We start from the raw sequence: 23,549 nt of genomic DNA, 5'->3' as shown, positions 1-23,549 counted from the left end.
TTAACCAAAGGTCAAGGATTATCGGGTCATATCTTAAGCAATGTTTGCCTAATTACCCTACAGTGGAGCCTAATGAGTCACCAATAGTATACTTGGACTGAATATCTATTTACCGGAACGAAGAGCAAGTCAGCACTGTTGTAAGGATTCATTAAACACCTGGACCACGTGGGAGAACAGGTGTGTGTAGAGCCAGACACCTGGCGTCCTGCCCTCTTCTACACCACGTCAACCTTCTCACTCTCTGCTACACTATGGAAGTAGCCAGTTTCCAGCTGCTCAGTTGTCCATGTTGCTGCTGCGCCGCTGATCACTTGCGTAACTGTTTGTGCGCATCTGTCTCTTAAGTACAAGTACTGAATTACTACAGCTTGTGTGTTGCGGTTGGTGTCCCGCGTGTAGAACCACTGGTTCTCCAGTAATCATTCCCTGTGTAGCTGTAATATTGGTCAGCTGAGTCCTGGCACTAATGACCCGCGTCCCTTGTGAACAACCTGCTAGGTAAACTACCCAGCCACTTACAAACAAAAGCGGCGGTGCGTTATCTCACACAACCAGCCCGTTCTCCTAAGGTTTCTCAATGTCAACAAAACGGTCAAATCATAGTGTCCTCTCCTAACTTACCAGAGGACCCAAAACAAAAAACGGGAGAGTACGTCACTTCCGCGAGCCGCTTCCATTTTACAAATTTAGGCAATTGACTCTCCAACAAGAAATATCAATCGGGAGGGAATAGGGCTGTGTGGCCCAACACCACAGAGGTTTACTCCTAGGAGCAGGACGACATTTACTTTACCTCCTAAAGTTTGAGCAAAACGACACACTACACAAGCAACAGTCCTCCTGTCGTCTGAGAAACCACTCCCCCCCCCCCTCCCCTAGCGCGGTAAGAGAAGGGGGAGGAGGGAGGTAAGTGGAAAGGTATATCTGGAGGCGGGGAACCAGAAGGGAAACCGCTGGAGAACACACACAAGCCCACGAGATTGGCACAGTGGAGAAAGGTCCGACGGGCGTCAACAACACGCTCTCAAGTATAGGAAGAAGAGACTTCTCCCAGCGAGCGGCGGCCAGCCACACCACCTCCCACACAATACAGTAGTCTTAACCACTATGGTCACCAACAGCAGAGATTACAAAAGGAAAAAAATATGCGGCACCTCGGAGAGCACTATGGCCAAGAGAGAGATTTATACGTGTGTTTCAAAAGGGAAAGTTATACACCAGGATGCAAGGAGATAAATCCATGATGCTAGAAGAACATTAATAAATGATGAGTTAAACCCACGAATGTAGCGGAGACTGTAACATCAAGAACAAATTACCGATCAGAATAATTTCGATAAAACATCATATATAATGATACTAAAGGTAAATATAGAAACGCGACTGGAAGTTAAACTATGCAGCCAACACAACACACAGAGAAGGTGCTGTGGGTGTGTACCCCCCCTGTACCGCCCCCAGGGACCCCAGTACCTCCCCCAGGGACCCCCAGTACCTCCCCCAGGGACCCCCAGTACCTCCCCCAGGGACCCCCAGTACCTCCCCCAGGGACCCCCAGTACCTCCCCCAGGGACCCCCAGGGACCCCCAGTACCTCCCCCAGCGACCCCCAGTACCTCCCCCAGGGACCCCCAGTACCTCCCCCAGGGACCCCAGTACCTCCCCCAGGGACGCCCCTGTACCTTCCCCAGCGACCCCCAGTACCTCCCCCAGGGACCCCCAGTACCTCCCCCAGGGACCCCCAGTACCTCCCCCAGGGACCCCCAGTACCTCCCCCAGGGACCCCCAGTACCTCCCCCAGGGACCCCCAGGGACCCCAGTACCTCCCCCAGGTACCCCCAGTACCTCCCCCAGGGACCCCCAGTACCTCCCCCAGGGACCCCCAGTACCTCCCCCAGGGACCCCCAGGGACCCCCAGTACCTCCCCCAGCGACCCCCAGGGACCCCCAGTACCTCCCCCAGGGACCCCAGTACCTCCCCCAGGGACGCCCCTGTACCTTCCCCAGCGACCCCCAGTACCTCCCCCAGGGACCCCCAGTACCTCCCCAAGGGACCCCCAGTACCTCCCCCAGGGACCCCCCTGTACCTCCCCCAGGGACCCCCAGTACCTCCCTCAGCGGCCCCCTGCACCCGTGGTCCCCAGCCAAGGCTCCATGACCAGTCTCTCGGGGTTCCTCCAGGACTTACAAAAGCTTGCGGCGGAAAAGGTATAACTTGCCACCTTTTTTGCGAGTAGAAAAATTTAAATGATTAAGGTTTTAACGTGACCAAATGATAAAACACTGAAGCACTGTGTAAGTTTTCCCTGGTTAGTGGCGTGGTAGTTATCACTGAAGCAGCGGGAGTCTTACTTACCCAGAAATTTTGTGGTGGGAGAAATTAAACCGACATTTTTCTACTTATCACAGCTCTTTTGTCAAATCAAACTGCTGACTAGTTTAAACGGCTTTTGGACTCACGAGGAAAACAGAGTAAGGTTTGGGAGGAAAAAGGTAGCTTTTATTGAGAAAGCTCAAGAAGCCAGCTGAGCTTGTTGCACAAAAAGTGAAAGTCACACTACCGTTGAATATCTAATCACGCCTGTCTGTAAAATCATAGCAGAACCAATATTACTTTATGTAAAAAGAACAAGCTGAAAGTTTAAGAGCCAAGATTTCCCCTACCTAATAATACTACCAGCAGGTGTATAGTGGACGTGTCACGAGGTACTTACTGCACAGGTTCCCTCTGAAACTCTAAGACAAAAGTAATTTCACAAAGTCGACGAGTCTACAGAAGTAATATACAAAGTATTGTATGATACTTCTGTAGGAAAAAAATAACTTAAAACTTTCTTTTTTTGCAAGAACCAAAACAAACTTACTGAGGTAGAGATGTGTGCAACCTGTTGTCTTCTTATATGATGAACTCCTTGTTCAAATATGAAAGATGGAGCTTCCATCTGTACACATTAGGGTAACCTAAACTAATGTTAGAGTCGCCTAAACTAATATTAGGGTTGCCTAAACTAATATTAGGGTTGCCTAAACTAATATTAGTCGCTTAAACTAATATTAGAGTAACCTAAACTAATATTAGAGTAACCTAAACTAATATTAGAGTAACCTAAACTAATATTAGAGTAACCTAAACTAATATAATTTTCTAAACAACAGAATAATATTCCACAAGTAACACAATACTGGTTCGCGTTTATATCGAAACAAATTCAATATTCCAAGACATAGATGGTTTGTTGTTGCTTATATTAAACAATCAAGCGAAGATTAGTCATATACATGAATGAGTTTTGTTCGGTATATATAAGAAGGTAAAAGTGAGGAAGGCATAACAAAGGAGGTATTAATATGGTGCTAAATATATTAAGACAAAATAGGACATGAAATAATTTATATGAACTGGATAAGTTAGAGTCAGGAAAGACATGGGGGTAAATACTGGTTTGGAAAAAGCGTTGTTAATATGAGGAACAAATTTAGCAGGTATCATAACAGAGATGGCATCAGTGTTTCAAGCGCAGGTTAGACATATATATGAATGAATTTGGGTGGATATAAATAGGATCTGCCTCGTATGGGTCAATAGGCTTCCTGCGGTTTCAATTATTATGTTCTTACAAGATGACGGATCTTCGAGTGATCACAGTGATCTGAGCGGCCTCACAGATCCTTAAGAAGGTGTTGTATTTAAGACACTGTGATTGTGTGGTTATATAACGTGTTGTTTGAGTCTGCACTGAAGAAGGAAAGGTTTGGTGTATTTGGAAACTTGCGAGGTAACTCCCTCCATATATGGCAGCCCCGGAGGTGAACAAACAGTTTGCAAGTTCAGGGTGTACAAGCGACAGTACACTCTTGAGACACTTGTACACAGGTGTAAGTGACGACCCTGGCTGGTGCGGGTCGTCCACTAGTCCGGATAGTGTCCGCTTCAATCCACCTGTAGACTCCAACTTCCCCTTAACATAAGCCATATAAATTGTCTTGAAAGAGTCTTAATAATTTAGATAATAGAATGCCATCCTAATGTTTACCACCTTTCCACACGCCGCTGATGTTACCCGGTTTACGTGTGTTGGTGTCACTGCTGGAATACGATTCCTATTGTTGTCTTTCCCTTATGGTGTAAATTTCCTCTGATTTCCTATCTGTCTTTCCCATTTGAATTTCCTTACATTTGTTGGGGTTTAAATCTAACAGCCATTCGCTGACCTGTCCACAATAGTGTCAAGGTCTTCCTGTAATGTTCTACAGTCCACGACGTTGATATTGTTGATCCTTGCATCCTGTGGACTCACACAGGCCTGAGTCACAGTCCTCACCCCTCACACAGTCCCTGTGTTCATCCTCACTAATCTGAAACAGGTCGTCCCAAGCCCATGCACGTGTTCACAGTCCTGTGAATGTCGCTACCACAGGTGTACACAAACTTGTACAGGTCACCACAGGTGTACACAAGCTTGTACAGGTCACCACAGGTGTACACAAGCTTGTACAGGTCACCACAGGTGTACACAAGCTTGTACAGGTCACCACAGGTGTACACAAGCTTGTACAGGCCACCACAGGTGTACACAAGCTTGTACAGGTCACCACAGGTGTACACAAGCTTGTACAGGTCACCACAGGTGTACACAAGCTTGTACAGGCCACCACAGGTGTACACAAGCTTGTACAGGTCACCACAGGTGTACACAAGCTTGTACAGGTCACCACAGGTGTACACAAGCTTGTACAGGTCACCACAGGTGTACACAAGCTTGTACAGGTCACCACAGGTGTACACAAGCTTGTACAGGTCACCACAGGTGTTCACAAGCTTGTACAGGTCACCACAGGTGTACACAAGCTTGTACAGGTCACCACAGGTGTACACAAGCTTGTACAGGTCACCACAGGTGTACACAAGCTTGTACAGGTCACCACAGGTGTACACAAGCTTGTACAGGTCACCACAGGTGTACACAAGCTTGTACAGGTCACCACAGGTGTACACAAGCTTGTACAGGTCACCACAGGTGTACACAAGCTTGTACAGGTCACCACAGGTGTACACAAGCTTGTACAGGTCACCACAGGTGTTCACAAGCTTGTACAGGTCACCACAGGTGTACACAAGCTTGTACAGGTCACCACAGGTGTACACAAGCTTGTACAGGTCACCACAGGTGTACACAAGCTTGTACAGGTCACCACAGGTGTACACAAGCTTGTACAGGTCACCACAGGTGTACACAAGCTTGTACAGGTCACCACAGGTGTTCACAAGCTTGTACAGGTCACCACAGGTGTACACAAGCTTGTACAGGTCACCACAGGTGTACACAAGCTTGTACAGGTCACCACAGGTGTACACAAGCTTGTACAGGTCACCACAGGAGTACACAAGCTTGTACAGGTCACCACAGGTGTACACAAGCTTGTACAGGTCACCACAGGTGTACACAAGCTTGTACTGGTCACCACAGGTGTACACAAGCTTGTACAGGTCACCACAGGTGTACACAAGCTTGTACAGGTCACCACAGGTGTACACAAGCCCGAGCACAGCGTTGCCACCACGTGAGATGACAATGGCGCCTTGAGGTAGAAAGTCTGGTTGGGGCCATATTAGGGCGCCTGACCCCATCGACGCTCTGTAACACTGACTTTACTGGTGCAGTGTTGGGGACCCTGACTTTACTAGTACAGTGTTGGGGACCCTGACTTTACTGGTGCAGTGTTGGGGACCCTGACTTTACTGGTGCAGTGTTGGGGACCCTGACTTTACTGGTACAGTGTTGGGAACCCTAACTTTACTGGTACAGTGTTGGGGACCCTGACTTTACTGGTACAATGTTGGGGACCCTGACTTTACTGGTACAGTGTTGGGGACCCTGACTTTACTGGTGCAGTGTTGGGGACCCTGACTTTACTGGTGCAGTGTTGGGGACCCTGACTTTACTGGTGCAGTGTTGGGGACCCTGACTTTACTGGTGCAGTGTTGGGGACCCTGACTTTACTGGTGCAGTGTTGGGGACCCTGACTTTACTGGTGCAGTGTTGGGGACCCTGACTTTACTGGTGCAGTGTTGGGGACCCTGACTTTACTGGTGCAGTGTTGGGGACCCTGACTTTACTGGTGCAGTGTTGGGGACCCTGACTTTACTGGTGCAGTGTTGGGGACCCTGACTTTACTGGTGCAGTGCTTCACTGTTAGGGGAAAGCATCGTGACAAATGTTATCAGGTAGGAAGTTACCACTATATATATATATATATATATATATATATATATATATATATATATATATATATATATATATATATATATATATATATATATATATATATATAACTGCTCACGAGGTCAGGAGGACATAGCAAGAAGTGCTCCTGAAGAGTCTAGGAGCAACAGAACACTGAGAGATAACTATCAACATGAAGGGGCCCAAGACCTTTCAACACTCTCATAAACATAACGGGTATAACTAGCCGACCTCTCACCTGATCAACCAGGCTGTGATTTGTACGTCAAGGTGCGAGCAGCTGCATCTAACAGTCTGGTTGACTAGACCCCCAACCAGGATGGTTGTTCATGCCTAGCGAGACTGGGCCGTAGGGATGTTGATCCTCGGATTTAACGGAAGATAAACGCATGATAAGGTGTGTGTGGTGGTGGTGGAGGGGGGGGGTGGTTGATGAGGATGTACTGACGTCATCATGCACAAATACAACCATCACAGCTTTGTTTCACCTTTCATTAGTCTTACCTCGACATAAATTTGTGTAGCAATAAGCGATTTTAATGACCTTTTTGCCCCCAGCTTTCCCTTCCGGCAGGTCACATTACAGGTCATATATTTTAATTAAGGAAATTAACAGATTCTTGTCATCATCGGTGGTTAATTCAACCCGTCCTCGACTCAAGTCCATTACATCCAGCGGTCGCCCCCACAGACGCATTCATAAATTTTAACATGCTGTTCATTCAAAACAAGAATTTTCTCAAATATAAATTAATATTATAATATATTAGCATATTGTGCATATATAGGCATAGGTTAGGTTAGGTGTTTGGTTCGGTTGGCGATTATTTGCATTTGTAGTACGTGGGTGAAGCATTTATAGCATTATGGTTCGAACAAAACTCGTCAGTGAAGCACTTGTTCCGGAAGTGTTCGAACGAAATCAGTTGTGAGTCGTGTGTAAACCGCTTTTCATTCATAAACAGGGGGTTTGGCGGGTAGATGGAATCACTTTTGGATCTTTGTTTGGAGGACGGGCTGGGTTAATTACAGGTAGGTTAGCGCCTGTCATCACCTTCAGGTGTCTCGAACTCCGTAAAAAGGCAACTTTCTTTTTGTCTAACCAGAAACGTTCAAACCCAAGTAACCTCCCTAACCAATCACAACCCGTCCTCGACTCAAGTCCATTACATCCAGCGGTCGACCCCACAGACGCATTCATAAATTTTAACATGCTGTTCATTCAAAACGGGAATTTTCTCAAGTATAAATTAATATTATAATATATTAGCATATTGTGTATATATAGGCATAGGATAGGTTAAGTTAGGTGTTTAGGTTCCGTTGGCGATTATTTGTATTTGTAGTACGTGGGTGAAGCATTTATAGCGTTGTGATTCGAACAAAAGTCGTCAGTGAAGCACTTGTTCCGGATATGTTCGAACGTCAGCCGTAAGTCGTGTGTAAACCGCTTTTCATTCATAAACAGTTGTGGGGTTTGGCGGGTGCATGGAATCACTTTTGAGACTGTTTGGAGGACCGGTTGATGTTCGAAGCTGTGACTCGAAACATGTTTCGTTCACGCTCATCCTATATTGTAAACTCTCCCAAAATCAAAATAGTCCAAACACCTTACCTAGCCATGTCTAGACCTGACTATGCATAAATTAACCATATATATTATTATTAATATATATATATATATATATATATATATATATATATATATATATATATATATATATATATATATTAAATAATTTATATAAAACCATAAAGTGAATAATTCATCCTGTCAGCTGTGTAAGCTAAATACAGCTTTATTAACACTAACATAAGTCAGTATTTGATATATAAATTGGGCTCAGAAGATACCATGAGAACCTTTACTTGTTATTTGGTATTAATTTAGCAACCTGACTCAGTCGATCAGGAGTGGAAAAGAATAATATTATTCTCTCGTTTAAGATCATATCTTACATTTTAAATTGCCTCCGGAGTTACCTTTGGCAAAGTTTACATTTAAATCATTCCATTTATTTATTGGTTAAACGCTGGAGTTCTTTCTGACAACTCTGTAACACATTCTTGTCTCGAATTTGCATCTATGTCCACTCGTTCTCCTGTTGTCCGCTTCGAATATTGAGTATGTCTTCTTGGCCAACCCAACTTAAAATTGTGTATGTCGTTATCATGTCTCCACTGTTCCTCTTTTGTGTATGTGTGTGTGGGTTTGTGCGCGTGCGTGTATGCGTGCATGCGTACGAGTGCGTGCGTGCGTGCGTGCGTATGCGTGCATGAATGGATTAATATTTTTTACGGGCAAGAAACACTTCCTGTCATTATCTCTTAGCATTCTTGCTTTTATATTTCTGTGTCAGTTTATATATTAATATATAATTATCATAATAGACCATGACTACCTGTCATTCGGTATTGTCTGTATTGATACTTATGTAACCTGTACATGACCTGACCTTGGTGTCACAACCCAGCTTGACCCGACCTTGGTGTCACAACCTAGACTGACCTGACCTTGGTGTCACAACCCAGCCTGACCAGACCTTGGTATTACAACCTAGACTGACCTGACCTTGGTGTCACGACCCAGCCTGACCAGACCTTGGTGTCACAACCCAGCCTGACCAGACCTTGGTGTCACAACCTAGACTGACCTGACCTTGGTGTCACAACCCAGCCTGACCAGACCTTGGTGTCACAACCCAGCCTGACCAGACCTTGGTGTCACAACCAAGCCTGACCAGACCTTGGTGTCACAACCCAGCCTGACCTGACCTTGGTGTCACAACCCAGCCTGACCTGACCTTGGTGTCACAACCCAGACTGACCTGACCTTGGTGTCACAACCCAGCCTGACCAGACCTTGGTGTCACAACCCAGCCTGACCAGACCTTGGTGTCACAACCCAGCCTGACCTGACCTTGGTGTCACAACCCAGACTGACCTGACCTTGGTGTCACAACCCAGCCTGACCAGACCTTGGTGTCACAACCCAGCCTGACCTGACCTTGGTGTCACAACCCAGCCTGACCTGACCTTGGTGTCACAACCCAGCCTGACCAGACCTTGGTGTCACAACCCAGCCTGACCTGACCTTGGTGTCACAACCCAGCCTGACCTGACCTTGGTGTCACAACCCAGCCTGACCTGACCTTGGTGTCACAACCCAGCCTGACCTGACCTTGGTGTCACAACCCAGACTGACCTGACCTTGGTGTCACAACCCAGCCTGACCAGACCTTGGTGTCACAACCCAGCCTGACCTGACCTTGGTGTCACAACCCAGCCTGACCAGACCTTGGTGTCACAACCCAGACTGACCTGACCTTGGTGTCACAACCCAGCCTGACCAGACCTTGGTGTCACAACCCAGACTGACCTGACCTTGGTGTCACAACCCAGACTGACCTGACCTTGGTGTCACAACCCAGACTGTGAGTCTGAGAGTGCGGAGAGAGGAGGTCCACCAAGAACCTTGACGTCTGACCTGCCTTCTGTGAGAGCGATATCTACATCCCCGCCCAGACGTCGCCTGCATAACAAAGAAGAGCATTAACCTTCACAATTCAGACTCTGTAACATCGCTGCGTCTCCTCTTTACCTCTGTAACCCTCGCTGGCTCCTCTCTGTAGCGCTGTAACCTCGCTGGCTCCTCTGTGTATCGTGTTCAAATACTTCCCTTACTGTAGCAAGATGAAACTGTGTATTTAGTGGTGTTCAGTAGTGGATGTGGTGCTGGTGTGAGGCCGGGGCGGCCGTGTGTAGGGCGGGGGCGGGGGGCTGTTGGCGCAGGTGGGTGACCCTTCCCCCTGGCGCTGGTGCAGGTGGGTGACCCTCCCCCCTGGCGCTGGTGCAGGTGGGTGACCACCCCTGGCGCTGGTGCAGGTGGGTGACCACCCCTGGCGCTGGTGCAGGTGGGTGACCACCCCTGGCGCTGGTATAGGTGGGTGAGCCACTCCGCCCTCTCACTTTTCATTAAGAGACGCATGCACAGTCAATTCAAGTCCTTGAAGAGGAAGTTCACCAGCACAGACTCCAGCAGTACTAGTATACACGTCACTACCTCCAGAGCCAGACCACATCCACGCACACATCGTCGAGACGTCTGGAGTGTTCTCCATGTAATGAACATGCTGAACTTCTTCTTTGTAAATTCTGCTCAAAATGTAAATGTTCTACAGTTGTCTCATGCTTCGCTGGTTCGAGGTAGCTCCAGTCATCATTCTTGGAGCCTAAAATGAGTGCACTTTTGCATGCTGTGAAAGCAACGTGATGGGTCTGTATACATTGTGATGAGTCTGTATACATTGTGATGAGTCTGTATACATTGTGATGAGTCTGTATACATTGTGATGGGTCTGTATACATTGTGATAAGTCTGTATACATTGTGATGGGTCTGTATACATTGTGATGGGTCTGTATACATTGTGATGGGTCTGTATACATTATGATGGGTCTGTATACATTGTGATGAGTCTGTATACATTGTGATGGGTCTGTATACATTGTGATGGGTCTGTATACATTGTGATGAGTCTGTATACATTGTGATGGGTCTGTATACATTGTGATGGGTCTGTATACATTGTGATGGGTCTGTATACATTGTGATGGGTCTGTATACATTGTGATGGGTCTGTATACATTGTGATGGGTCTGTATACATTGTGATGGGTCTGTATACATTGTGATGAGTCTGTATACATTGTGATGGGTCTGTATACATTGTGATGGGTCTGTATACATTGTCATGGGTCTGTATACATTGTCATGGGTCTGTATACATTGTGATGAGTCTGTATACATTGTGATGAGTCCGTATACATTGTGATGGGTCTGTATACATTGTGATGAGTCTGTATACATTGTGATGAGTCTGTATACATTGTGACAGCTTGCTTGCGTTTATATTTAGTTTGATGGTGTACGTTTGTGTACGTTAAAGGTATGGTAAGGGCTTAAATAATGATAGTACAAGATAAGGATGGTTAGTGTGTCTTCCCTTGAAGCAGCACAGGTATCAGTGCCAGTCACCGGCACCTCTGACAGTGCCAGAGCCACCAGCACCTCTGACAGTGCCAGAGTCACCGGCACCTCTGACAGTGCCAGAGTCACCGCCACCTCTGACAGCGCCAGAATCACCGGCACCTCTGACAGTGCCAGTCACCGGCACCTCTGACAGTGCCAGACATCATCTTAACCACACCTGCTGCTCACTTTCTCTACATTTACTTCTCTTCAATTGTGTTGAGAGAAGAGAGTGTTGGCGGGGTCCTCCAGTGTGTGTGTGAGGGAGACACCTGCCTCTACACTCTCACCTCACATCTCACTCTCTCTTTAATCACCTCGTTTAACCACTTATTACATTGGTAATTAATTAGGGCATATTATAGGAAGTCAGTTAATTTTTATAACACGACGGCCTTCTTTTTAACACCCAAAATCAATGCTGTTTTAAATCAGCTACATTGTGATAGTCTACTGGACCCCTGGTGGTGGCGTAGATGCCCAGGCTGATTGTCCCCACCCCTGGTGGTGTTGCAGAAACAGATGTTCAAAGTAACTTTTCCATTGGCTGTAATTGCTACAATTATCGAGCAATATGCAATAAAATATTAATAATGTTACTAGTTATCACTCTAAGAGTGAAGCCCTTCCTCTCGAGTTGTCAAAACGTCACTAAAATGATGTACTAAACTGGCCAAAGCTAATCTCTAACAGAAGACCCAGCAGTAGAAAGCGTGACAGGCCGTCAACTTTGCGAGTGGCTAATAACCAGGAGAGTTGGGCGCTGGATGAACGAGCACTTGGCCATTGTCTATAATGATGGCCACTAACAACAGTTCAAACTTTGCCTGAGTATTGCTTCGCTTGCTTTTCTGTGCTTGAATCTCTAAATAGTTTCTTTACGGATTACAAACAACAAATTGCCAACAAAACTGAAACAGCGAACCAAACCCATCCTAGGCCTAACTATGCACAAAATGTTTAAATATTTTATATATTAATTTATATTTAAGAAAATACTCTTCTAATTACGCAATAGAGACAAAATTACGAACGCTTCTTTGGTCACAGTCGGAGACTGGACGAGCATAGCTTGATTATGGGTTCTTTAGTTCATAAACCGGGCCCTTCCGGATAGAAGTCCCGAAACAATTTGACCTTTGTTTAGAGGCTGTGTGGGTTGGCTGCCTGCCTCCTGTTGGCGAGCGGCCTCCGTGTCCGCCATAGTGAACTACCCCCATGCCATTGTCAATGTCTTATTCTGTAATGTTCTGCTCATCTTCCTTATTCAAAATCTCCTTTCCACCGGCAACATAATAAACGTGGGATTACTGCATTGTTTCAAGCGAAGGTTAGACATTGATATGAATGACTTTGGGTGGATTTATATAGGAGCTGCTTTGTATGGGCCAATAGCCCGTTTGTAATTCCTTTATTCTTATATGTTACATACATATGTAGTTTTATTAATTGGGAAACATGTCGGGATGTTTATACTTAGAGAAATGTTTATAGTTAATTTATAGTTAGAGAAATACCTACAGAAAAATGCTGCATATTCTTGGCTTGAAGTTAGGGTTAAGAGTTAGCCTGGAGTGTGACTTTTTATCAATATGGCAGAGAGACAGTCACAGTGTTAGAGGGAGACAGTCACAGTGTTAGAGAGAGACAGTCACAGTGTTAGAGAGAGACAGTCACAGTGTTAGAGGGAGACAGTCACAGTGTTAGAGGGAGACAGTCACAGTGTTAGAGGGAGACAGTCACAGTGTTAGAGAGAGACAGTCACAGTGTTAGAGAGAGACAGTCACAGTGTTAGAGGGAGACAGTCACAGTGTTAGAGAGAGACAGTCACAGTGTTAGAGGGAGACAGTCACAGTGTTAGAGACAGTCACAGTGTTAGAGAGAGACAGTCACAGTGTTAGAGGGAGACAGTCACAGTGTTAGAGAGAGACAGTCACAGTGTTAGAGAGAGACAGTCACAGTGTTAGAGGGAGACAGTCACAGTGTTAGAGGGAGACAGTCACAGTGTTAGAGGGAGACAGTCACAGTGTTAGAGGGAGACAGTCACAGTGTTAGAGAGAGACAGTCACAGTGTTAGAGAGAGACAGTCACAGTGTTAGAGGGAGACAGTCACAGTGTTAGAGAGAGACAGTCACAGTGTTAGAGGGAGACAGTCACAGTGTTAGAGAGAGACAGTCACAGTGTTAGAGGGAGACAGTCACAGTGTTAGAGAGAGACAGTCACAGTGTTAGAGGGAGACAGTCACAGTGTTAGAGAGAGACAGTCACAGTGTTAGAGGGAGACAGTCACAGTGTTAGAGAGAGACAGTCACAGTGTTAGAGGGAGACAGTCACAGTGTTAGAGGGAGACAGTCACAGTGTTAGAGGGAGACAGTCACAGTGTTAGAGGGAGACAGTCACAGTGTTAGAGGGAGACAGTCACAGTGTTAGAGGGAGACAGTCACAGTGTTAGAGGGAGACAGTCACAGTGTTAGAGGGAGACAGTCACAGTGTTAGAGGGAGACAGTCACAGTGTTAGAGGGAGACAGTCACAGGGTTAGAGGGAGACAGTCACAGTGTTAGAGGGAGACAGTCACAGTGTTAGAGAGAGACAGTCACAGTGTTAGAGGGAGACAGTCACAGGGTTAGTGGGAGACAGTCACAGTGTTAGAGGGAGACAGTCACAGGGTTAGAGGGAGACAGTCACAGTGTTAGAGGGAGACAGTCACAGTGTTAGAGGGAGACAGTCACAGTGTTAGAGGGAGACAGTCACAGTGTTAGAGGGAGACAGTCACAGTGTTAGAGGGAGACAGTCACAGTGTTAGAGAGAGACAGTCACAGTGTTAGAGGGAGACAGTCACAGTGTTAGAGAGAGACAGTCACAGTGTTAGAGGGAGACAGTCACAGTGTTAGAGAGAGACAGTCACAGTGTTAGAGGGAGACAGTCACAGTGTTAGAGGGAGACAGTCACAGTGTTAGAGGGAGACAGTCACAGTGTTAGAGGGAGACAGTCACAGTGTTAGAGGGAGACAGTCACAGTGTTAGAGGGAGACAGTCACAGTGTTAGAGGGAGACAGTCACAGTGTTAGAGGGAGACAGTCACAGTGTTAGAGGGAGACAGTCACAGTGTTAGAGGGAGACAGTCACAGGGTTAGAGGGAGACAGTCACAGTGTTAGAGGGAGACAGTCACAGTGTTAGAGAGAGACAGTCACAGTGTTAGAGGGAGACAGTCACAGGGTTAGAGGGAGACAGTCACAGTGTTAGAGGGAGACAGTCACAGTGTTAGAGGGAGACAGTCACAGTGTTAGAGGGAGACAGTCACAGTGTTAGAGGGAGACAGTCACAGTGTTAGAGGGAGACAGTCACAGTGTTAGAGGGAGACAGTCACAGTGTTAGAGGGAGACAGTCACAGTGTTAGAGGGAGACAGTCACAGTGTTAGAGGGAGACAGTCACAGGGTTAGAGGGAGACAGTCACAGTGTTAGAGGGAGACAGTCACAGTGTTAGAGAGAGACAGTCACAGTGTTAGAGGGAGACAGTCACAGGGTTAGAGGGAGACAGTCACAGTGTTTGAGGGAGACAGTCACAGGGTTAGAGGGAGACAGTCACAGTGTTAGAGGGAGACAGTCACAGTGTTAGAGGGAGACAGTCACAGTGTTAGAGGGAGACAGTCACAGTGTTAGAGGGAGACAGTCACAATGTTAGAGAGAGACAGTCACAGGGTTAGAGGGAGACAGTCACAGTGTTAGAGGGAGACAGTCACAGTGTTAGAGGGAGACAGTCACAATGTTAGAGAGAGACAGTCACAGGGTTAGAGGGAGACAGTCACAGTGTTAGAGGGAGACAGTCACAGTGTTAGAGAGAGACAGTCACAGTGTTAGACGGAGACAGTCACAGGGAAGAAGACAAAGGCAATAAAATATTACAAAATATTACAAGATTACAAAACTTTCACAAATATCGCTCAAGGAGTTTAAGAAGCAATTAGTTCATCTAGGCTAATGAGCTCACACAATAATGACCCAAAATGGATCAAATGTTTGTTGAAGTTTCTTAGTGGTACAAGGAAAAAAGAAATGAAAGTGTTTAAGACAACTAACGAGAAAAATAACAAAATATGTAAAGACATAAGAAGAGCAATGATACAGTCTGAGCTTAGTGCAGCTGCTGGGGAAGTTAAGGCAAATCTTATGGGACTTTTCCAATTATGTAAAGTAAAAGTCTGGGCAAAGTCTGATATGGTTTATCTCACCTTAGCCAGGCCCTGGACACTCTTCCGCACGGAGGACCGAATAGCGTGGTTGACGACCACACTATCGGACACTAACTGCTGGAGTGCGTTAGACCATGGTTAACAGATAGGAAATGGAGAGCAAGGTGACCTTCAGACCTCCTCACAACCGAATGGTCCCGAATTCGATACCAAGGCAGGGCGAGACGTTTGCGCAAGTTTCCTTACACCTGATGCACTTGTTCACCTAGCAGTAAATAGGTACCCGGGAGTTACACGCGGCTGTTGTGGCTGGCCGGGGAAGATCAGTTGTTAGTCTAGAAGGAGCCATGATAACTCAAACTGATTACTCGTCCCTAACAATTGGAAGCCAATTTAAATGGGGAAGTCACAGGGTACTATTTCAGGTACATTACTGTTCATGATGTAAATAAGCCATTTTGATTTGGGATAAAATGGCGAAATAAGTCAAGTTTCCCGCGATACGAAAAGAGGGCATCTCTTTAATTTAAAATACAAAATCTGCGGAATACTTTGACTGTGGAGTGAAGAGTGGCAGAAACTATTCCGTATAACGAAATGTAAATTGTTAGGTTAGAGGATAGCATGCTAGGGTAGGCCTGGCTATCAATAACATTTACATTGATAAATTTGTTTACGAATGGTATCTGTGAGTACAGATTAGAGGTCTAAAGCCAAGTCAGGTGTATTATACATGTACCTAACCCCAAGTCAGGTGTATTATACAAGTACCTAACCCCAAGTCAGGTGTATTATACATGTACCTAACCCCAAGTCAGGTGTATTATACAAGTACCTAACCCCAAGTCAGGTGTATTATACATGTACCTAACCCCAAGTCAGGTGTATTATACAAGTACCTAACCCCAAGTCAGGTGTATTATACAAGTATCTAACCCCAAGTCAGGTGTATTATACAAGTACCTAACCCCAAGTCAGGTGTATTATACATGTACCTAACCCCAAGTCAGGTGTATTATACAAGTACCTAACCCCAAGTCAGGTGTATTATACATGTACCTAACCCCAAGTCAGGTGTATTATACATGTACCTAACCCCAAGTCAGGTGTATTATACATGTACCTAACCCCAAGTCAGGTGTATTATACATGTACCTAACCCCAAGTCAGGTGTGTTATACATGTAATTAAGTCCAGAACAAGTGTTATATTCACGTAATTAAAGCCACAACGGCTGTGTTATACATGCAGACAATAAAGTCAACAGGACACTTGGCTTTACATCACAAAGTGTTGACCAGAACAACACTCAACACTCAGCTTCACCACACATTAGTAAGACGTCACACTCAACACTCAGCTTCACCACACATTAGTGAGACCTCGCACTCAACACTCAGCTTCACCACACATTAGTAAGACCTCACACTCAACACTCAGCTTCACCACACATTAGTGAGACCTCGCACTCAACACTCAGCTTCACCACACATTAGTAAGACCTCACACTCAACACTCAGCTTCACCACACATTAGTGAGACCTCACACTCAACACTCAGCTTCACCACACATTAGTGAGACCTCACACTCAACACTCAGCTTCACCACACATTAGTGAGACCTCACACTCAACACTCAGCTTCACCACACATTAGTGAGACCTCACACTCAACACTTCACTTCTGCTTAACCTTCTACACATAAAATGTTCTTAAGAACATGTGCCGCAAGATGAGGCGCGTCCTCCCCAGCATCACAGACCTTTCTCACCTAGATTGATTCATATCGCTGAGTTAATTCTACTCTTAAGGAACAAGAATTAATTCTGATCATTGTGTGACAGCGCCGGTCAGAAAACAGGTTGAACTGTTGAACACGATACCAAGTAACATAACAACCGTGGGGGTCGTTGGATTGTTTCAAACGTAGGTCAGACACATATATTAATGAGTTTGGGTGCCTTTAAATAGATACTGCCTAGTATGGGCCAATAGACCTATTGTAGTTACCTTTACTCTTTATTCTTATGGCGATAATGAGGGTCAAGAAAGTGCCACACCTAGCATGCCGCCACAAAGGTCAGAATTACTGGACCCAACTAGAGAGGGTCAGTCTGCTTGTTGCGGGCTAACAAGCAATTAATCGTGATAATTAGGTAGTACACCTGTGGGCGAGGGGGGGGGGGAGGGACAGAAGGACAGGCTCGTGCTACGAAGGTTTTGAGCGTACTCACCTGTCTGTACTCACCTGCCTGTACTCACCTGCCTGTACTCACCTGTCTGTACTCACCTGTCTGTACTCACCTGTCAGTGACTACGGGGAACTGATGCCTAGCTCTTTACGGCCTGCTAACCTTATTGTACCTGACGCTCGAATTATTTGTCGAATCTGGTCTTCAAGTTGGGGATGGAGGTGGCTTCCATACCTTCTTCTTTGAGTGTAAGTGGGGCTTGGTACACGTACACTCAACAGTGACCTATGTACACCCACTGCCGACATAAATGTATACTAAGGTAGGTAGGTAGGTAGGAACGAAAAGAAAAGGAGGAAGCGTTTGGCATAGTTCACTTGTTATGCACCTCATACCCGTGCTGTGAGCCGTTGTGGAAAATGTTACAAGGTCATCGTATGCCGGTCCCGTGACCGATACTGGAAATGGTTACAAGGGCCTCCTACACCCATCCTGTGAGTGGCAGTAGGAAAAGTTACATTACCACATAATGAACTCAGTAACTGAAGCCCAAAGTTAGTTCATGTAACCAAGTTACAGAAGAGTGGAGACTTGAGAGAGAGAGAAGAGGGTCAGATCCCACACGACACACCCTCCTAAATGAGACACATCCTGACACGTTTCTCACCCGTGTGCTCCCTGGGCCACTTCTCTGTATTCCTCGCCCGCCCCACACCTCGACCTCACGTGAAAACTTTTAATGCAGAGTGACTTAAATTTCTTAAGTGAAAACAACCTTGATTTTCACAACTGAAAACACTCTCCAGGTTGAATATTAAACAAATATTACCCAGATAAATACATCTTATAATTAGAAAATTGGTGAGGGTGTTACAAGGACTATGATGGATGGAAGGGCTCCCCGGGGTAAGTGTCGTGTCGGAAGTACATCAGGTTCTTCACACACCTGTCACTCTTCATACAGACGCAGCACAACAAGAGAGCAGTTAAGCCAGTCCCAGTTGTGTCTGGGTACAAGTGACAGGATGAACAACTCAGCGGGTTTTCTTCCTATTGGGGAGTGTTGTACATGCTGCTATGGCGGTGTGTCCACTTACAGGATGAGTGACGCTGCCCATCGTGAGCTGCGCCGTCAGGAAGACCAGCTGTCAGGTGAACCAACTGACCAGCAACAACCCATAAGAGCAGCGTCATCACAGGTAAACAACATGGTATCCCAGCACACCCCACACCCAGGCAGAGATAAGGTTTACACTCCAAGGCTTTCTCTTGTTGAACGCTTCGTCTCTCTCTCTCTTGCTGAACGCTTCGTCTCTCTCTCTTGTTGAACGCTTCGTCTCTCTCTCTTGTTGAACGCTTCGTCTCTCTCTCTCTTGTTGAACGCTTCGTCTCTCTCTTGTTGAACGCTTCGTCTCTCTCTCTCTTGTTGAACGCTTCGTCTCTCTCTCTCTTGTTGAACGCTTCGTCTCTCTCTCTCTTGTTGAACGCTTCGTCTCTCTCTCTCTCTTGTTGAACGCTTCGTCTCTCTCTCTCTTGTTGAACGCTTCGTCTCTCTCTCTCTTGTTGAACGCTTCGTCTCTCTCTCTCTTGTTGAACGCTTCGTCTCTCTCTCTCTTGTTGAACGCTTCGTCTCTCTCTCTTGTTGAACGCTTCGTCTCTCTCTCTCTTGTTGAACGCTTCGTCTCTCTTGCTGAACGCTTCGTGTCTCTCTCTTGTTGAATCACAGCGGCTCACAAACTACGTTTTCTATGCCTGAGTCCAATAGTTAGGTTAGGCTCGGGTAATTTAACACATCATTTTCTGGCCGTTGTGGCAGATGGAGAGGTGGAGTGTGACACAAGCCGGCCCGACACAGGCAGCACTTATGAACACATCAACACGTCCTGTAATGACCAATGTCAATTTTAAAGTGTTGTTATGTGCATTTTTTCTCGTTGTTTATTTGGGAGGAAGTTGAAAGCATGATCAAATATGAGACGTATTGCTTCAGTAACAATACTCAGAGGCCGACTCCCCCATAGCCAGAGAACTGTGTTTATTTGGTCGTTAATTGGCGCCCCAATGTGTGGTAACACCAGCAACTGCAAGTAATGGGAGAGTAACCTGACCCAATGACAGTTCCCGCCGGCTACACTACTTATGGGGGAGGGGGGAGGGAGAGAGAGAGAGAGAGAGGGAGGGAGAGAGAGACAGTGATAGAGAGAGAGACAGAGATAGAGAGACAGAGAGAGAGAGAGAGAGACAGAGACAGAGACAGAGACAGAGAGAGAGAGAGAGGGAGAGAGAGAGAGAGAGAGAGAGAGAGAGAGAGAGAGAGAGAGAGAGAGAGAGAGAGAGAGAGAGAGAGAGAGAGAGAGAGAGAGAGAGAGAGAGATTATGCCTAGCAGGGGGAAGAGGGGGGGGGGGGTAGGAGCAAATGACACATAACAAGATTTTATTGGTGGTGAAGGGCTTGTCAGAGCCCTTCACCACCCGGGCTCTTAACGCAGCTCGTCTTCTCTAATTGCCACAACGAACACAAAACGGTGTTCTGAAACACCTAAGCTAAGCTAACCGAGCGACTCACGGATAGACAATTATCGTGGGTGTCCGCGAGCCGCTATGATTTATAGTACATCATAGTTTGTCCGTTGAGGAATTTGCTGTCAAAATGCAATGTACTATTGGGTAGGAGAGGCAGGATAGTGATGGGAGAGAGCAAGTGACAGGTGGGTGGAGACTGTCCAGCAGTGTGACGGGTCCTCACTGCTCAAGTGAGGCGCGGAGGGCTCTATCCAGCTCACATCACACTGCTCTAGTACCTCAGTATCATCAATGTACTCACCACAAAGTTCCCTCACTAAGTCTAGAGTCCTTTAAGTAAGAGTACGTGGGTGAAGTGTTGAGTCGTCCTCTACACTCTCCCTTAAGGATCTCTACAACTGTTGTGGGCGGCATCCCGGGGAAAGTCATTAGTAACTGGCCTAGAGGAACCCTTACCCTTGACGCCTCTTTACCCTCAACAGACTCACAATGAACTCTGGGATTAACCTCCTCTAGGGGTCCATGAGGCTTTCACTCAAGCCAAGTCAGGTTTTCACTTATTGTTTGGCTGCACTCTGGCGCTGGTGTAGGCGTTCAGCCTCCAGTGCTTTTATTATAATAACATGTTTTTATTACTTTGAGCATGTCATGGTTAAGTGGCCTAAGACGTGTGCTTGAGAGTATCCAGTGTGCAGGTTCGAATCCTTAAGGTTCCTGCTCATTTTTTCATTGATACATCAGGTTAATAATTCATTGTCCAAATAATAATAATAATAATGAGAAAATCTGTAGGAGACGTGAGAAGGATTCGAACCTATGCTCTGAGTATTCTAGGTCTAAAGCGTGTGCCTGGGAGTTCCCAGAGCATAGGTTCGAATCCTCCTCACGTATCCTACTGATTTTAATAATAATAATAATAATAATAATAATAATAATAATAATAATAATAATAATAATAATTTGTGTGTGACGTGTGGGGGTGACAGTGGTACAGTGCCACTCGGCACCTTTAAATGATGCCAATCCCGATCCAATAACGTTGGGCATGTATCCAGCAGCAATTCCTGGGAAAAATTGAATGAAGCTAGCCGTAAGCGTCTGACTTCCAGTTACGAAGACTGACAGACAAGCATCAGTAGATTAAGACTGGTTATAGCCAGCCGTGTAAGTGGGTAATGTACCTGGGTGCCCACCCACCACGGACCACAACCAGGTGGAGGCGTGCACAACCAACTCCAACAATAGTATCTGCAAATCACCAATCTGATTGGTGCCCCTCGAGGGGCTTGAGCAGCCACTCAAACCGCTCATTCATCATGTTATAAAGTTAGGCTTCGTGTCTCTGAAATAATATTTTTTCTTCCAATTGCGTTTCTTTGTGATGTGGAGACTAACAAGCAGAGCCCAGCGGTGAGTGAGAGTGATAGTGAGCCCTGGTCACTATCCTGCTCACTCCCCAGGAGCACGTCACCTTCCTATCACGCTCCTTCTCTATCATCCAAGTCAAATATCTTCACTTTCCCTCACATCGAGCGATAGCTTCGAACTCGGACCTCAAAAGTACAAGACCGTTGTCCTACCAACCACACCACGAAGGGCGCCTGACAGCTGAGTGCACAGCGCTTCGGATTCGTATTCCTGAGGTTCCGGGTTCGATCCCCGGTGGAGGCAGAGACAAATGGGCAAAATGTTTCTTTCACCCTGATGCCCTTGTTACCTAGCAGTAAATAGGTACTTGGGTGTTAAACAGCTGCTACGGGCTGCTTCCCGGGGGGGTGTGTAACAAAAAGGAGGCCTGGTCGAGGACCGGGCCGCGGGGACGCTAAAGCCCCGAAATCATCTTAAGATAACCTCAAGAAGATAACGGTTGCTCGTAATAAGGATCTCAAAAGTACCTAACTGGTACACAAATGAGACTTCAACCCTCCCTAAAGCACCACTAAGGTATTTGAAGGTATTTCACCTCTTCATCCTTGTCATGCAAAATGCACTCCACAATAGTGTGGGTAATAATATTTCATTCACTTGTATGGGTTATCGGAGTCTCGAACTCGGGGCTCAAAAATGTAGGTGACCTTTGACCTATCAACCATTTAGCATCACAATATGGGTGCTTGGTGCTATGGCCATCGACTAGCAGAGTAGGTTACCGATCCGTCACCTTGACCACATATCCCAGCTCCTTGACCTCATATCTCAGCTCCTTGACCTCATATCCCAGCTCCTTGACCTCATACCCCAGCTCCTTGACCTCATATCCCAGCTTCTTGACCTCATATCCCAGCTCCTTGACCTCATATCCCAGCTCCTTGACCTCATATCCCAGCTCCTTGACCTCATATCCCAGCTCCTTGACCTCATATCCCAGCTCCTTGACCTCATATCCCAGCTCCTTGACCTCATATCCCAGCTCCTTGACCTCATACCCCAGCTCCTTGACCTCATATCCCTTCCCAGTGCTATATTGTCATACTGGTTTAGTGCTTTCTCCTCATAATTACCTTACCTTGCAAAGTAGGTTCTTCATTCATAAAACTGGGAAGGTGTCTAGGTCAGGTTCAGTGGTGGTGGGGCGCACATGCTGACTGTTCAACTGGAGGCCTGCCACACCCGACCCGTTATCTTGCCCTATGTGGAGAGAGGCAGTTGTGGAGAGAGGCAGTAGACCCAGCAGGTATACTCTTACTTATATACCTGCTGAAGCCCCGTTTTCTTTCACCGCGAGGGAGAACTGTTAATAACCGTTAAAACTTGGGTTGAGGTCATCACCTAGTATTGTCCTTGGTGTGGTGAGTGGTACTCGCCTAATTATACTCACCTAGTTGTGCTTGCGGGGGTTGAGCTTCGGCGTCTTGGCTCCACCTCTCAATTCTTAACCAACTAGTGTACAGGTTCCTGAGCTTATTGGGCGCTATCGTATCTACATTTAAAACTGCATATGAAGTCTGCCTCCACCACATCACTGCCTAATACATTCTATTTATTAACTTCTCTGATACTGAAAAAAATCTTTCTAGTGTATCTGTGGCTCATTTGGGTACTCATTTTCCACCTGGTGTGGTGGTGTATAATGGTTGGTGGTGGTTGTGGGTGGATGAGTTGTGTGGTGGTGATCCCACTATTGTTATCGGGATCACCACCAGCCAGGCCATGCAGCAAGACAACACCCTGAGAGTCCTGCGTGGTACCAACGCCTCAAGACCCACCCCCCCCCCCGACCCCCGCCACTCTTGCCCTACATCGCCGCCTCTCTTCTCTTAAACATTTATTTTCTTTCTGAACTACAAGAAAGCTCAATGGGTTATTTATTTTGATATCTTTATTTATAAATTAAAATGTCTGTCTGCCTGTAGTTGGAGGCCAGGCG

General features: G+C 46.3%; 1 protein-coding gene across 4 annotated transcripts in view; it reads left to right on the top strand.

The window, feature by feature from the left end:
* The window catches only part of LOC123767590 (aquaporin-7), an 83,237-nt gene that overhangs the window by 1,172 nt on the left and 58,516 nt on the right, over positions 1–23,549 (top strand). The window lies entirely within an intron of this gene.

This window comes from Procambarus clarkii, chromosome 67 (genome assembly GCF_040958095.1).
Source record: "Procambarus clarkii isolate CNS0578487 chromosome 67, FALCON_Pclarkii_2.0, whole genome shotgun sequence".
In the NCBI taxonomy this organism is placed as follows: domain Eukaryota; kingdom Metazoa; phylum Arthropoda; class Malacostraca; order Decapoda; family Cambaridae; genus Procambarus; species Procambarus clarkii.
This window is presented reverse-complemented; position numbering and strand designations above follow the sequence as displayed.